Source organism: Typopeltis vanoorti, chromosome 19 (assembly GCF_054136105.1).
Source record: "Typopeltis vanoorti isolate ZY-2024b chromosome 19, IOZ_Tvanoo_1.0, whole genome shotgun sequence".
Lineage (NCBI taxonomy): Eukaryota > Metazoa > Arthropoda > Arachnida > Uropygi > Thelyphonidae > Typopeltis > Typopeltis vanoorti.
In genome coordinates, this window is record NC_143567.1 from 35,220,374 (window position 1) to 35,234,823 (window position 14,450).

Genomic DNA, 14,450 nt, shown 5'->3' on the forward strand with positions numbered 1-14,450 from the left:
ATACTACACTCTCATTCCAATCATTCACAAATCTTCATGCATAAAAACTTGCTTCTTACTCTCATGCTCACAATTTCCTTACACAGATTCCAGGGGGTGACCTCTTGTTTTTTTCCCCCGCTCTCACCATTTTATGAAATATTTTTGCAACATTAATCCTATAATGACCCCTTACTAACTTGTACATCTCTACCATATCACTCTTCTTTCTCCTATCCTAGACTGTAAATTGTAACTTCTCAACCTTTCTTCATACTCAACATTCCAGAGACCAGTAACTACTTTAGTCAATCCCCTCTGGAGCCTTTCCAATATCTCTTCATTCTTTTTGAAAACCAGGTGACCAAATCTGTGAACAATGGTTCATATGTGGTCTAATGAAGGCCTAATACAATGGAATGAGAATCTCCTTACTTCTATAGAGTGGTGCGTAAGTCATGGAACATGACATAGAAAAGGCCTGTCTTTGTGAAGCAACTGCATAAGTTTTTTACCATCGCCAGACTTTTTTTTTATTATTAGTTATTAAAAACCACATGACATAAATGCCTTCTTTACGAATTTAGGGACACAAAACACATGTTGAAACGATTATTTTACTAATTATTAATAAAATAACACTTGACGTTTCGAACCCAGTATTGAGGTCATCATTAGAAGGATACATGTGTATAGGGAACCAAGTTACATGCTCTTGCACTCTATAAAGATAAATTAAATCTATGCTGTTAATTAATCTGTTTCTAAGCCTGATCTCTAGTGATAATTAAATAAGATAAAAAAAAAAAAATCAGCTAACGCCTTTTTGTTCCCGTATGTGGGAGTAGGCGAGGCCATTTAGCCCTATCTAATTTTTGGAGAATGAGTGGGCAGTTCAATCTCCACTGGTACCAATCAGAGATAGATGGCCCAAGGCCATCACTAATTAAGCGGTACACAGTGAAGAGAGACAGCTCAAATGTGCCGCCATCTTGTGGTCCCTAACCCTAACACAATATATTTTAATGTCTGAAATGATGTGGGTTCTATGGTCGATTTTCTTGAGTTTACGGGACGAAAAACCCGAGTTTCTGGGAGGAAAAACCTGCTTGCCCGTGCCAGAGATCGACTAACTCGGGAACCAGTCGAAAAAAGGCTTAGAAAAATTTCCTCTAGTCGCCGACGAGACTCGAAACCAAGTCTTCCTTCGTGCGGCCAAGCGCCGTAGTATGCAAACGCCACATTCACTGTGCTACACAGGCTCTATTATATAAGTAAGATAAAATAAAATAAATAAATAAAAATTAAAAATTAAAAAAAAAATTAAATAAAAATATTTAAATAATTAATAAATAAAATAAATAAAAAACTACAATAAACTCTGCTCAAGTCCTCATGTACTAAGATTCTTCTGGATTTTTACAGTTCAGATTGTTATACTACAATCTTCTTCAGAACTTATACAGTTCAAGTTTCTATTGAATGTTAAGAGAAGGGGGAAAGGAAAAAAAAAAAAAATCACCAAGTTATCTTCTAGTGGGATTTTTCTTTGGCTTGTTCTGGTTGCTATAAAGGTTGCAAATGGGTCTTCCATATTCTTGGAATGGTTAGGCCATCATTTTTGTTCAGATTTGGATTATGTTTGAGCATTTCACATGCTTCTTTAAATTTCCTCTCGAACAAGGTTTTGGTTGGTGTAGGGACTTGGGACCTTCCTGTTTCCCCTATATATGGTAGGCTACAGGTGCATTGTATTTTGTATACACCTGGGTGGGTTAGGTGTGGAAGAGAATCTTTGGAAGAACTGAGTAGGTGTCTTAATTTTGTTGGGGTTTCGGAAATGCCTCTAACATAAGGTATGGCAATAGCATTCTTTTTACTAGTATCTCTGTGGAGGATCTTGTGAATAGTTTTTTACTGTATCCATTTTTTATAAATGTATGGCTGATGATTTTGTATTCCTGGTTTAGAGCTTGTTCATTTGAACAAATAGTTTGAGCTCTGTGTTTAAGGGTGCTTATGACACCTAGTTTTGGTGTTGGGTGGTGATACGAATTTTTGTGTATATACTGGCCTGTGTGTGTGTAGGTTTGCGGTAGACTGAGGAGAGACAGCCTGAGGGAAGACGTGTAACGAGTGTGTCTAGGAACGGAAGAGAGTTGTTTTTTTCTATTTCAATGGTGAATTGGATACATTTGTGTTGTTTGTTCAGGTTTGCTAAGAAATGTATTTAGTGCTTCATGACCGTGGGACCAAATGGCAAAAATATCATCGACATATCTGAGCCAAATTTTGGACTTTAGGCATGCTGACTCTAGAGCTCGTTGCTCAAAGTCTTCCATATAAAAGTTATCTATTGGGGAGAAAGTGGTGAGCCCATGGCTGTACCCTCTTTTTGAAGGTAAAAATTGTTTTGCCACATGAAATTTCCAGAGTGGAGTACGTGGGCAAAGAGGGCCATGCTGTTGTGTGGAAATATGTTCTGTAGGAGCAAGATAGTATCATTGATCGGGACATTGGTGAAAAGGGAAGTCATGTCAAAGCTGACTAATAAATCTTGGTCGTTGAGTGTAATGTTTTTAATTTTGTTTATGAATGTTGTGTATTTTTTATGTAGGAAGGGGACTGACCTACCAATTCCTTGAGTGTGGCAGCTAATTTTTTGGCTAGGTGGTAATTTGGGCTGTCGATTCCTTCAACAATCGGACATAGTGGTGTGTCTGCTATGTATTTTTGGCAGGCCATAAATTCTGGGCATGCAGGCATAACGAGGCATTAGTTTTTTTGTTCTTTCTTCTGTTAATGGATTTAATTAATTCAGTTGTTTTCTTTTTGATACGTTTCATGGGGTTGCAATTTACCATTTGGTAGGTGTTATGGTCCGATACCAAATGGTTCATTTTTTCTATGTAGGTTGTCCGATCTAAAACGACAGTGCCATTCCCTTTATCTGCTTTTGTGATTATAATATCTTGGTTATTTTTTAGGGATTTAAGGGCCTGTTTTTCCATTTGGTTTAGGTTGCTGCTTAGTTTTTTGTTTGAATTTAGTATACAAATTTGGTATATAAAAAAAAAAAATAAAATAAAATAAAATAAAATAACCAAGATATTATAATCACAAAAGCAGATAAAAGATAATCTGAATAGGTTAGTGCTGTGGGTAGATAATGGAGATAGAGATCACTATTTCAAATGGACATATTCCAGCCATAAATCATGGTGGTGGAATAAGGTGTGTTGCATTATATTCTCCCCTGCTGTTGGAAGAAGTAATGGATCAGGAGAATCATGAGTATGAAATAGAAGTTCAGGAGAGAACAGATCACTCTGATATTCATCAGTTTTTACCTTCATTTTCCTAAAACATATTTTCTGGCTCTGCATTCTGCAAGAGATTATCAAAATAATGGAAACACCTACAAACTTTTTGGAGAATTTTTTATTAATAAGCTGTAGGATTACCATGAATTCGACATGGAATAGGTTGAATGTACATGAATTTTGGACCATTTTTTCTCCAAAATATGTCCCAAATGTGCCAGTGATGTTACAGGCAGAAAATGTGACTGAACCTTGGAGAAGTGATTGGAGGTAATGCCTTGTCCATTTCCATACCTTGTCATAATCTTCAATACTGTGGTTCATGATATATGTATGATTTCTGGCATTTTGGTTAAGGAGCTCCTGCAAGCAACACTGCAATGATCATAACTTTTTAGAGGTCTTTTTAGAGACATTTTGCACACTAATTGCACAACACCTAATTCAGCATCCACTATGGCACTGCTATGCAACAGCCGATATCAAAATGCACTGCCACATCATGCATGACATTGTCTCTGTGATTGTTGTTATGCAGTTAGTGTGCAAAATGTCAGACCTCAGTGACCTCCAAAAGGTATGATTGTTGGAGTGCAGCTTGCAAGAGCTGCTGTAACCAAAATGGTAGAAATCATAGGTGTATCATAAGCAACAGTATTCATGATTATGAAATGGACAAGTCATTGTATCCAATCGGTTCTCCAAGGTTCAATCAAATTTTACACCTGCAACATGTCAAAATGAATATCAGGAGGCTGCTTGGAAAGATAAAAGAGAATAGTGTGACAGGAAGGATAGTCAGTGTAATGGAATGAATGATATTCTGGCTGAAATGTGTGAAGAGATGGGAGTACAGTTTGTTAATGTGTGGAATGAGTTTGAGGGACAAAGTGAGCTGTATGGGAGCGATGGACTCTATTTGAGTGGTTATGGTGTGAGTCGCTTGGAGAGACTGCTGCTGGAAGGTAGAGAAGTGAATAGAGAGAATGAATCAGATCGAGAGGAGAGTGATGTGGAAGAGCAGGAGAGTAAGATAGGAGAGATTGAAGAAGTGGATATGAATGGGGAAGTGAGTGGTATGAGTATAGAAAATGAGAGAATGGGTGTGCAAGAGGAGCAGGGAAATGGGGAGGTTCAGGGTAGACAGGGATACACAGCATGAGAAAGGTGGATGCTCCAAGAGGAGGTGAGAGCATGTGTAGGCAGGAAAGAAATGGGATGACCAGGGATCAAGAGGAAACAGATGGAATTGCAAAGGGTTCTAAAATGAAGAAGCAGAAAGGGGAATGGTCCCAGTCCAGCATGGAGAGATCACATCGAGTGAGTGGTATCAGTGGAACTAGCTGTAGATCCAGAAATGAGCTGTTGTGTTTGTATACCAATGCTAGAAGTATAAGAAATGAGGTGGATGAAATGGTTGCACTAATTGCATCTGTTCACCCAAATATTGTCGGAATAAGTGAGGCATGGTTAGATGAGGATGACATCCTGACAGGAATAGAGATGGAAAAGTATGATGTGTTTCATGAGGATAGAAGGGGTAAAAAGGGAGGGGGAGTGCTATTGATGATAGAGAAAGAGTTATGTCCATACAAGGTAGAGATGCAAGAGGCAAATAGGGCCAGTGGTTTTGAGGCAGTATAGTGTGAGATAGAGGTGAATAGAATCAAATACTTGGTGGGATGTTGTTATAGACCTGGTAATGTGGATGGTGGTGATAGTGAAATGTATAGTCAAATAAGCTAAGCAAATAAGAAAAGGGTGATCATTATGGGTGATTTTAATTATGGCAATATAGACTGGAATGAAGAGATAGCAACTGGAAGTAAAGAAAATGAGTTTCTTGAGTTTTTGAGGGATAACTACCTCAGACAGCATGTAACAGAGAGCACACGAGGATTAAGGGTCTTGGATTTGGTCATCTCATCAGAGGATGTAATTATAAATGAGGTGTCAAATCATCCACCAATTGGTGAAAGTGACCATGAGGTGATTACCTGGGTGGTTGCCAGCAGTGCAAGGACCCCTGTGAAAAAAGGGTATATGTGGAACTACAAGGGGGGTGATTATGAAGAGCTCAGGAGACAGCTTGCAGGTGTAGCATGGAATGAGGAGTTAGCTGGAAAAGAGATCAATGCAGCTTGGGGGATTTTCAAAAACTATTTAGTAGATGCAATGTCTGAATGTATTCCACGGGTGAGAAGGTTAAATAAGGTAGGTGTGAGATGGATGAATAAAGAGATTAAGCATGCGATACAGAGAAAAAGGGCATTGTGGAGGTAGCATAAAAGAAGTGGAAGTAACCAACTTCATGAGGTCTACAAAGACCAGGCAAGGAGGGTTACTTGGTTGGTGAGAGTAGCTAAAGAGAGGTATGAACAGCAGTTAGCTAATGAAGCCAAAAAGAATCCTAGGCAGTTCTTTCGATATGTAGCTAGCAAAAGAAAGAATGACATTGATTGGAGGAAATGGTATAAAGACAGCTGTTGGAGAATGTGTGGTGGAGATACTTAATGAGCAGTTCATAAAGATCTTTCAATCTTGTGAATGTGACTTCATGGAGAGATTGAGAGCAGTTGATGATGGGGAGGAGAGACTGACTGTAAGTGAGCAAGACGTGTTTGGGCAGTTGAGTAAACTAGATATAAATAAGGCTGTGGGACTTGATAATATATTAACGCGTATTCTGAAGGAATGTGCCAGAGAGTTGACACCTGCCTTGACATATTTTTTAATACGAGTCTTGCACTTGGTCAAGTTCCTAAAGAGTGGAAGGAGGGCAAGATTGTGCCAGTTCATAAAGGAGGTGATCGAACTCAAGCATCCAACCATAGGCCTATCTGTGTGTCAGGTGTTGTTGGAGAAGTTTGTGAGAACTAGGATCCAGAATTGGGTTGACAACAATGGTATAATCTTTGATGGACAACATGGATTTGCTAAAGGGAGTCATGTTTTAGTAATCTACTTACTTATTACAATAAAGTGACTGCTTCCTTGGACAGAGGAGAAGGATACACAGTAATATACTTGGATTTTGCAAAAGCTTTTGATAGAGTACCTCATGATAAGTTGACAGTCAAACTGGAGCAGATGGGGTTGGATATTAGATTAGTGCATTGGATTGGAGACTGGCTATCTGATAGGTATCAAAAAATTGTGTATGGGGTGCGATAGCCAGGAAAAGGAAAGTCACTAGTGGAGTGCCTCAGGGGTCTGTTTTAGGGCCATTACTATTTAACTTGTATATTAATGATATTGGCGAAGATTTGGATGGAGATATTCAGTGGTTTGCAGATGATGCAAAGTTGGGACGAACCATAAAGAGTAGTGAAGATGTTGTGGCCTTGCAAGAAGACGTGAATAAATGAGTGATTGGGCAAGCAAATGGGGATATGAGTTCAATGTTGCAAAATGTAAGGTTTTAAAATTTGGAAAACAAAGATGGGATGCAGAATTTGTGCTTGGTGAGAATATATTGTTGGAGGCAGAGGAAATAAGAGATCTGGGGGTGATAGTGGATAAGGATCTAAAATTTAGGGGACACATCACCAAAATTGTGAAGACAACACAAAGATTTCTAGGAATGATGCGGAGGACACTGACGTGTACAAGTAGGGAGATTCTTGTTCCATTGTATAAGGCTTTGATTAGGCCACACATGGATTATTGTGCCCAGATTTGGTCACCAGGTTTTCAGAAGGATGAAGAGATGTTGGAAAGGATCCAAAGGAGACTGACTAAGGTAGTTTCTGACCTCTGGAATGTTGAGTATGAGGAAAGATTGAGAAGATGTAATTTGCAGAGTCTGGTGGAGAGAAGGAAGAGGGGAGATATGATAGAGACCTACAAGTTGGTAAGGGGTTGTTATAAGATCTATGGTGGAGAAGTTCTACAGAGAATAGTGGGAGATCAGGGGAGAACCAGAGGTCATCCCTGGAAACTGTATAAAGAGGGTGTGAGTAGGGGAGTGAGAGGCAGGTTTTTTCCATGCAGAGTTGTGAATGATTGGAATGCCTTGCCTGAGAGTGTGGTGTCTGCAAGGAGTTTGAGTGTGTTTAAGACATGGTATGATGAGATGTGTGTGTGCGATAAAAAGACCTCCCAGATGAGTCTTTGACTCCATGAGGTCTTGTTTAATAATAATAATAATAATAACATCACAGGCACAATTGGCACATATTTTGCAGGAAGAATGGTCCCAAATTCTATTATCTTATGTACATGACTTGTATCAGTCTATTCGACATCGAATAAACGGTGTTCTAACAGCCTGAGGTGGGCCGACAGCTTATTAATAAAATATTCTCAAAAAATTTGTAGCTGTTTCCATTATTTTGATAATTTCCTGTGCAGTATCAAAATTGAGGAACCTGGTTCAGTGTGTGTGTGTGTCTTTACTGGACTATTAATAATTTACAAATTTCAAATAATAAATTTGTTACCCTTAATAAAATTAAAATTTACAATTGTATTGAGCAGCATAGTTTAACTCCGATAACTTACACAAATTCTAAAATGAAATAACAGTCTTTGCTTGAAAGGTATGAAAGAGATAGAATGCACAGAACGTTAAATTGAATATGCATATAATTGAATTAAGACTCAAGTTGATATGAATATAGATAGAGTGAATATGAATATAGTTTTTTTGCTATGTAGTGAGTAAGAGGAATAATGATTATGGATGGATAACTATAATCAATGCTAACAGCAGTAGTAAAATGACATAAGCAATAAAACGAGCAAAAGAGTTAATTGTATTAATTGGAACAAATGATTTGAGAGAGAACAAAGAGCATGTCAAAATGAATGTCAGGAGACTGCTTGGAAAGATAAAGGAGAATAGTGTGACAGGAAGGGTGGTCAGTGTGTTGCCTAGGTATGATTGTGGTGAAATGAGGCGGAGAGCAAGGATTATGAATGATATTCTGGCTGAAATGTGCGAGGAGATGGGAGTACAGTTTGTTAATGTGTGGAATGAGTTTGAGGGACGAAGTGAGCTGTATGGGAGCGATGGACTGCATTTGAGTGGTTATGGTGTGAGTCGCTTGGAGAGACTGCTGCTGGAAGGTAGAGAAGTGAATAGAGAGAATGAATCAGATCAAGAGGGGAGTGATGTGGAAGAGCAGGAGAGTAAGACAGGAGAGATTGAAGGAGTGGAAATGAATGTGGAAGTGAGTGGTATGAGTATAGATAATGAGAGAATGGGTGTGCAAGAGGAGCAGGGAAACGGGGAGGCTCAGGGTGGACAGGGATACACAGCGTGAGAAAGGTGGATGCTCCAAGAGGAGGTGAGAGAATGTGTAGGCAGGAAAGTAATGGGATGATCAGGGATCAAAAGGAAACAGATGGAATTGCAAAGGGTTCTAAAATAAAGAAGCAGAAAGGGAAATGGCCCCAGTCCAGCATGGAGAGATCACATCGAGTGAGTGGTATCAGTGGAACTAGCTGTAGATCCAGAAATGAGTTGTTGTGTTTGTATACCAATGCTAGAAGTATAAGAAACAAGGCAGATGAAATGGTTGCACTAATTGCGTCTGTGCACCCAGAGATTGTCAGAATAAGTGAGACATGGTTAAATGAGGATGACATCCTGACAGGAATAGAGATGGAAAGGTATGATGTGTTTCGTGAGGATAGAAGGGGTAAAAAGGGAGGGGGAGTGCTATTGATGATAGAGAAAGAGTTATGTCCATACAAGGTAGAGATGCAAGGGGGAAATGGGGCCAGTGGTTTTGAGGCAGTATGGTGTGAGATAGAGGTGAATAGAATCAAATACTTGGTGGGATGTTGTTATAGACCTGGTAATGTGGATGGTGGTGATAGTGAAATGTATAGTCAAATAAGCCAAGCAAATAAGAAAAGGGTGATCATTATGGGTGATTTTAATTATGGCAATATAGACTGGAATGAAGAGATAGCAACTGGAAGTAAAGAAAATGAGTTTCTTGAGTTTTTGAGGGATAACTACCTCAGACAGTATGTAACAGAGGGCACAAGAGGATTAAGGGTCTTGGATTTGGTCATCTCATCGGAGGATGTAATTATCAATGAGGTATCAAATCATCCACCAATTGGTGAAAGTAACCATGAGGTTATTACTTGGGTGGTTGCCAGCAGTGCAAGGACCCCTGTGAAAAAAGGGTATATGTGGAACTACAAGGGGGGTGATTATGAAGAGCTCAGGAGACAGCTTGCAGGTGTAGCATGGAATGAGGAGTTAGCTGGAAAAGAGATCAATGCAGCTTGGGGGATTTTCAAAAAATATTTAGTGGATGCAATGTCTAAATGTATACCACGGGTGAGAAGGTTAAATAAGTTAGGTGTGAGATGGATGAATAAAGAGATTAAGCATGCAATACAGAGAAAAAGGGCATTGTGGAGGCAGCATAAGAGAAGTGGAAGTAACCAATTTCATGAGTTCTACAAAGACCAGGCAAGGAGAGTGACTTGGTTGGTGAGAGTAGCTAAAGAGAGGTATGAACAGCAGTTAGCTAATGAAGCTAAAAAGAATCCTAGGGAGTTCTTTCGATATGTAGCCAGCAAAAGAAAGAATGATTATGGAAGGATGACATTGATTGGAGGAAATGGTATAAAGACAGCTGTTGCAGAATGTGTGGTGGAGATACTTAATGAGCAGTTCATAAAGATCTTTCAATCTTGTGAATGTGACTTCATGGAGAGATTAAGAGCAGTTGATGATGGGGAGGAGAGACTGACTGTAAGTGAGCAAGAGGTGTTTGGGGAGTTGAGTAAACTAGATGTAAATAAGGCTGTGGGACTTGATAATATATCACCGCGTATTCTGAAGGAATGTGCCAGAGAGTTGACACCTGCCTTGACATATTTTTTTAATACGAGTCTTGCACTTGGTCAAGTCCCTAAAGAGTGGAAGGAGGGCAAGATTGTGCCACTTCATAAAGGAGGTGATCGAACTCAAGCATCAAACTATAGGCCTATCTGTGTGTCGGGTGTTGTGGTTAAGTTGTTGGAGAAGCTTGTGAGAACTAGAATCCAGAGTTGGGTTGACAACAATGGTATAATCTTTGATGGACAGCATGGATTTGCTAAAGGGAGGTCATGTTTTAGTAATCTACTTACTTATTACAATAAAGTGACTGCTTCCTTGGACAGAGGAGAAGGATACACAGTAATATACTTGGATTTCGCAAAAGCTTTTGATAGAGTGCCTCATGATAAGTTGACAGTCAAACTAGAGCAGATGGGGTTGGATATTAGATTAGTGCATTGGATTGGAGACTGGCTATCTGATAGGTATCAACAAGTTGTGTATGGGGGTGCAATATCCAGGAAAAGGAAAGTCACTAGTGGAGTGCCTCAGGGATCTGTTTTAGGGCCATTACTATTTAACTTGTATATTAATGATATTGGCGAAGATTTGGATGGAGATATTCAGTTGTTTGCAGATGATGCAAAGTTGGGAAGAACCATAAAGAGTAGTGAAGATGTTGTGGCCTTGCAAGAAGACTTGAATAAATTGAGTGATTGGGCAAGCAAATGGGGGTGTGAGTTCAATGTTGCAAAATGTAAGGTTTTAAAATTTGGAAAACAAAGATGGGATGCAGAATTTATGCTTGGTAAGAATATATTGTTGGAAGTAGAGGAAATAAGAGATCTGGGAGTGATAGTGGATAAGGATCTAAAATTTAGGGGTCACATCGCCAAAATTGTGAAGACAACACAAAGACTTCTGGGAATGATGAGGAGGACACTGACATGTAGAAGTAGGGAGATTCTTGTTCCATTGTATAAGGCTTTGATTAGGCCACACATGGACTATTGTGCCCAGATTTGGTCACCTGGTTTTCAGAAGGATGAAGAGATGTTGGAAAGGGTCCAAAGGCGACTGACTAAGGTAGTTTCTGACCTCTGGAATGTCGAGTATGAGGAAAGATTGAAAAGATGTAATTTGCAGAGACTAGTGGAGAGAAGGAAGAGGGGAGATATGATAGAGACCTACAAGTTGGTAAGGGGTTGCTATAGGATCAATGGTGGAGAAGTTCTACAGCGAATAGTGGGAGATCAGGGGAGAACCAGAGGTCATCCCTGGAAACTGTATAAAGAGGGTGTGAGTAGGGGAGTGAGAGGCAGGTTTTTTTCGTGCAGAGTTGTGAATGATTGGAATGCCTTGCCTGAGAGTGTGGTGTCTGCAAGGAGTTTGAATGTGTTTAAGACCCGGTATGATGAGATGTGTGTGAGATAAAAGGACCTCCTAGATGAGTCTTAGACTCCATGAGGTCTTGTTTAATAATAATAATAATAATAATAATAATAATAAAATAGTTACTTAAGTTACTAAGTGTCGCTTTGCAAGTGTTTATCATCCAGGTGGAGATATTACAGTTGCTGTGACAGAATTATATAAAAATTGAGGTAGACAAATTCACATACTAAGAAATATCAATATAACTACAGCAATTGGATTGGATACATATTGTCCCTGCGTTAAAAAAATGTGCAAGAGAGTTGGCCAAGCTATTTAAGTCTTAGCTCTGACAAGGTTCTGAGAGAGAGAGAGAGAGAGAGAGAGAGAGTGGAAAGAGTGCAGGGGAATTCAGTTACATAAAGGAGGTTTCAAGCAAGAAAGAAGTAGCAAATTACTAACTAATTGGTATCTGAGAAATAGAGGTTAAGGTACTGAAAAGGGAGAATGCAGGAATGGGCTGAGAGAAATATTATACTCCTTGATGGCAAGCAGGACAGCTTTATGAAAAGTAGATCCTGCATTAGTAATTTACTCAGTTTGTATATTATAGAAATATTATACTCCTTGATGACAAGCAGGACAGCTTTGTGAAAGGTAGATCCTGCATTAGTAATTTACTCAGTTGGTAGGTGTCGGTACAAATGATCCAACTACCCAACTTATGTAATAGTTCAGAAAACTATTACACAAGTGAGTAGTATATGGTGGAGTATAATCCAGAAGAATGATGGTGAATAGTGGAGTGTCTCAGAGTTTCTGAAAGTAACTGGTGCTTAATTTGTATATTAATGATAAAGAGAAAATGTCAAGTCATGCACTTTGGGATGAAAAGATTACATGCTGTGCATTACACTGATGGTACTAGACTGCAGGAAATTGATGTGAGTATGGAATGCTTCTATGATGGATCATTTCACAGACTATGTGGATATCTCCTTCCACTTCTCCAGCTATGATCATTAATTAATTAGTAATAATAATAATTATTATTATTATCAAGGGATTCAAAAAATATGATATAAAAAATGTACTCGTAGCCTTTGTAGCTCAGTGGAAGTGGCATATGCATCCCTCAGTGCTAGGCTTCCCAATTTTTTCTCCCAGAAACTTGTTTTTTTTTTGTCCTGTAAACTCAGAAAAATTGACCGTAGAGCTCACAGACAATAAATATAGTGTTAGGATTATGGACCATGAGATGGAAGCACTTGTCAGCTGACACTTCACTGGATGCCTTTATAATTAGTGATAGTCTTGGACCAACTATTTCTGATTGGCTACCAATGGTGATTAAACTTTACCCTCAGATCCCAAAAGTTAGATGGAGCTAATGTGGTCTTGCCTACTCCATAAATGGGGGGGGGGGGGAGGCATTAGTGGAATTTTTTTTAAGTGCAAAAATGCACTCTTCTGAAGGGAATACATTATTTTTATAACCAAAAACATGAGAGGCTAAAAAAACTATAATACAATACAAATATAATACAATATGAATACTGACAATATAATACAAATCATTTGTCATATATGGGCAAATGATTACAAAAAAAAAAATAGAGCCAGTTGACATCTTTCATAAAAAGCTGTTTTCTTGAGGAAAACAGTTCCAATAGTAACTGAAGAAATTAAAGAGGAGGACTTATAATGTTGGTTCAATAGCTGGAAGCCAATCAATTTATGCAAGTGACCAAACGCCACTTGTATCTTTATATACCTAGAGAAAAGCAGAGAAATTATGGTGGCTATTGAGAATGCAATTTGCAGAGCCTTGTGAATAGAAGAAAAATAGGTGATATATAGGATATTTAGGGGTTCTTATCATATTAATGTGGAAGAGATTTTTCATAGCGCAGAGGGGGACAAGGAAGTAAGAAGGAACTACAGGGAAGTAAGAAGCAGGTTCTTCATATGAAGAGTGACTGGGGGGGGGGGGATGCATTACCTGAAAGTGTAATGAGTGTAGAAACTGTGAATAGATTTATGGCTTGGTTCCATTATCTTTTTTACATGAGAGAGTGTGTGTGTGAACTTCCTGTGAATGACTACTTTGTCTCCATGAAGATCAGATGGTGATAATAATAATAATAATAGTTCAGTGGATTAATGCTCATGAAAATATTCCTCTCAGGAATAAGGAAGAAACAACATATCTATGAGAAAGTGGTTACTGTAAGTCTCTCGTGTGTGTGTGTGTGTGTGTGTGTGTGTGTGTGTGTGTGTGTGTGTGTGTGTGTGTGTGTGTGTGTGTGTGTGTGTGTGTGTGTGTGTGTGTGTGTGTGTGTGTGTGAGAGAGAGAGAGAGAGAGAGAGGTTATCTGATAACTAGTGTACTCTTCTGAATAGCATGAAACGTGTTTAGTGAAGTGTTTAATGCACCTTTCTAAATATGAGTATATAGTATTCTGAGTTTGGATAAATTTCGGATTTATACAGTGTTAGGAGAAATACAAGTGAGATAGCATTTTGAATGTAAAAGGGTGCCAGAGCAGAAATATTACATAATGATATGATGCAGATATATTTGTGCCAGAAAACACTAGAAGCATAAGTTAGCCCAAGAAGAGAAGTTTGATCTTATATGGAGATATTAATATTATAAAATAAGAATGAGATCTTTCTTTCAAAATATTAGACAGGATTGTGTTTTCAAAGCATTGAAGTTTTCCATATCCCATTGGAGAATACCAAGAACATAATTAACTAATACATCAATCATAAAGCTCATTCAATTATACCAAATAAAATCATTACATCTACTATAGGTTCTATTTATAGATACTTTTATCACTTATGCATGTAGAAAAAATATAGAATTTTATTCAAAAACCCCCAATATATTCCATCCAATGATGGACATCATCAGGAAGAAAAACCAGTAACTAACTATATTCCAAACATGAATCATGAGTCATATAACATAAGCTT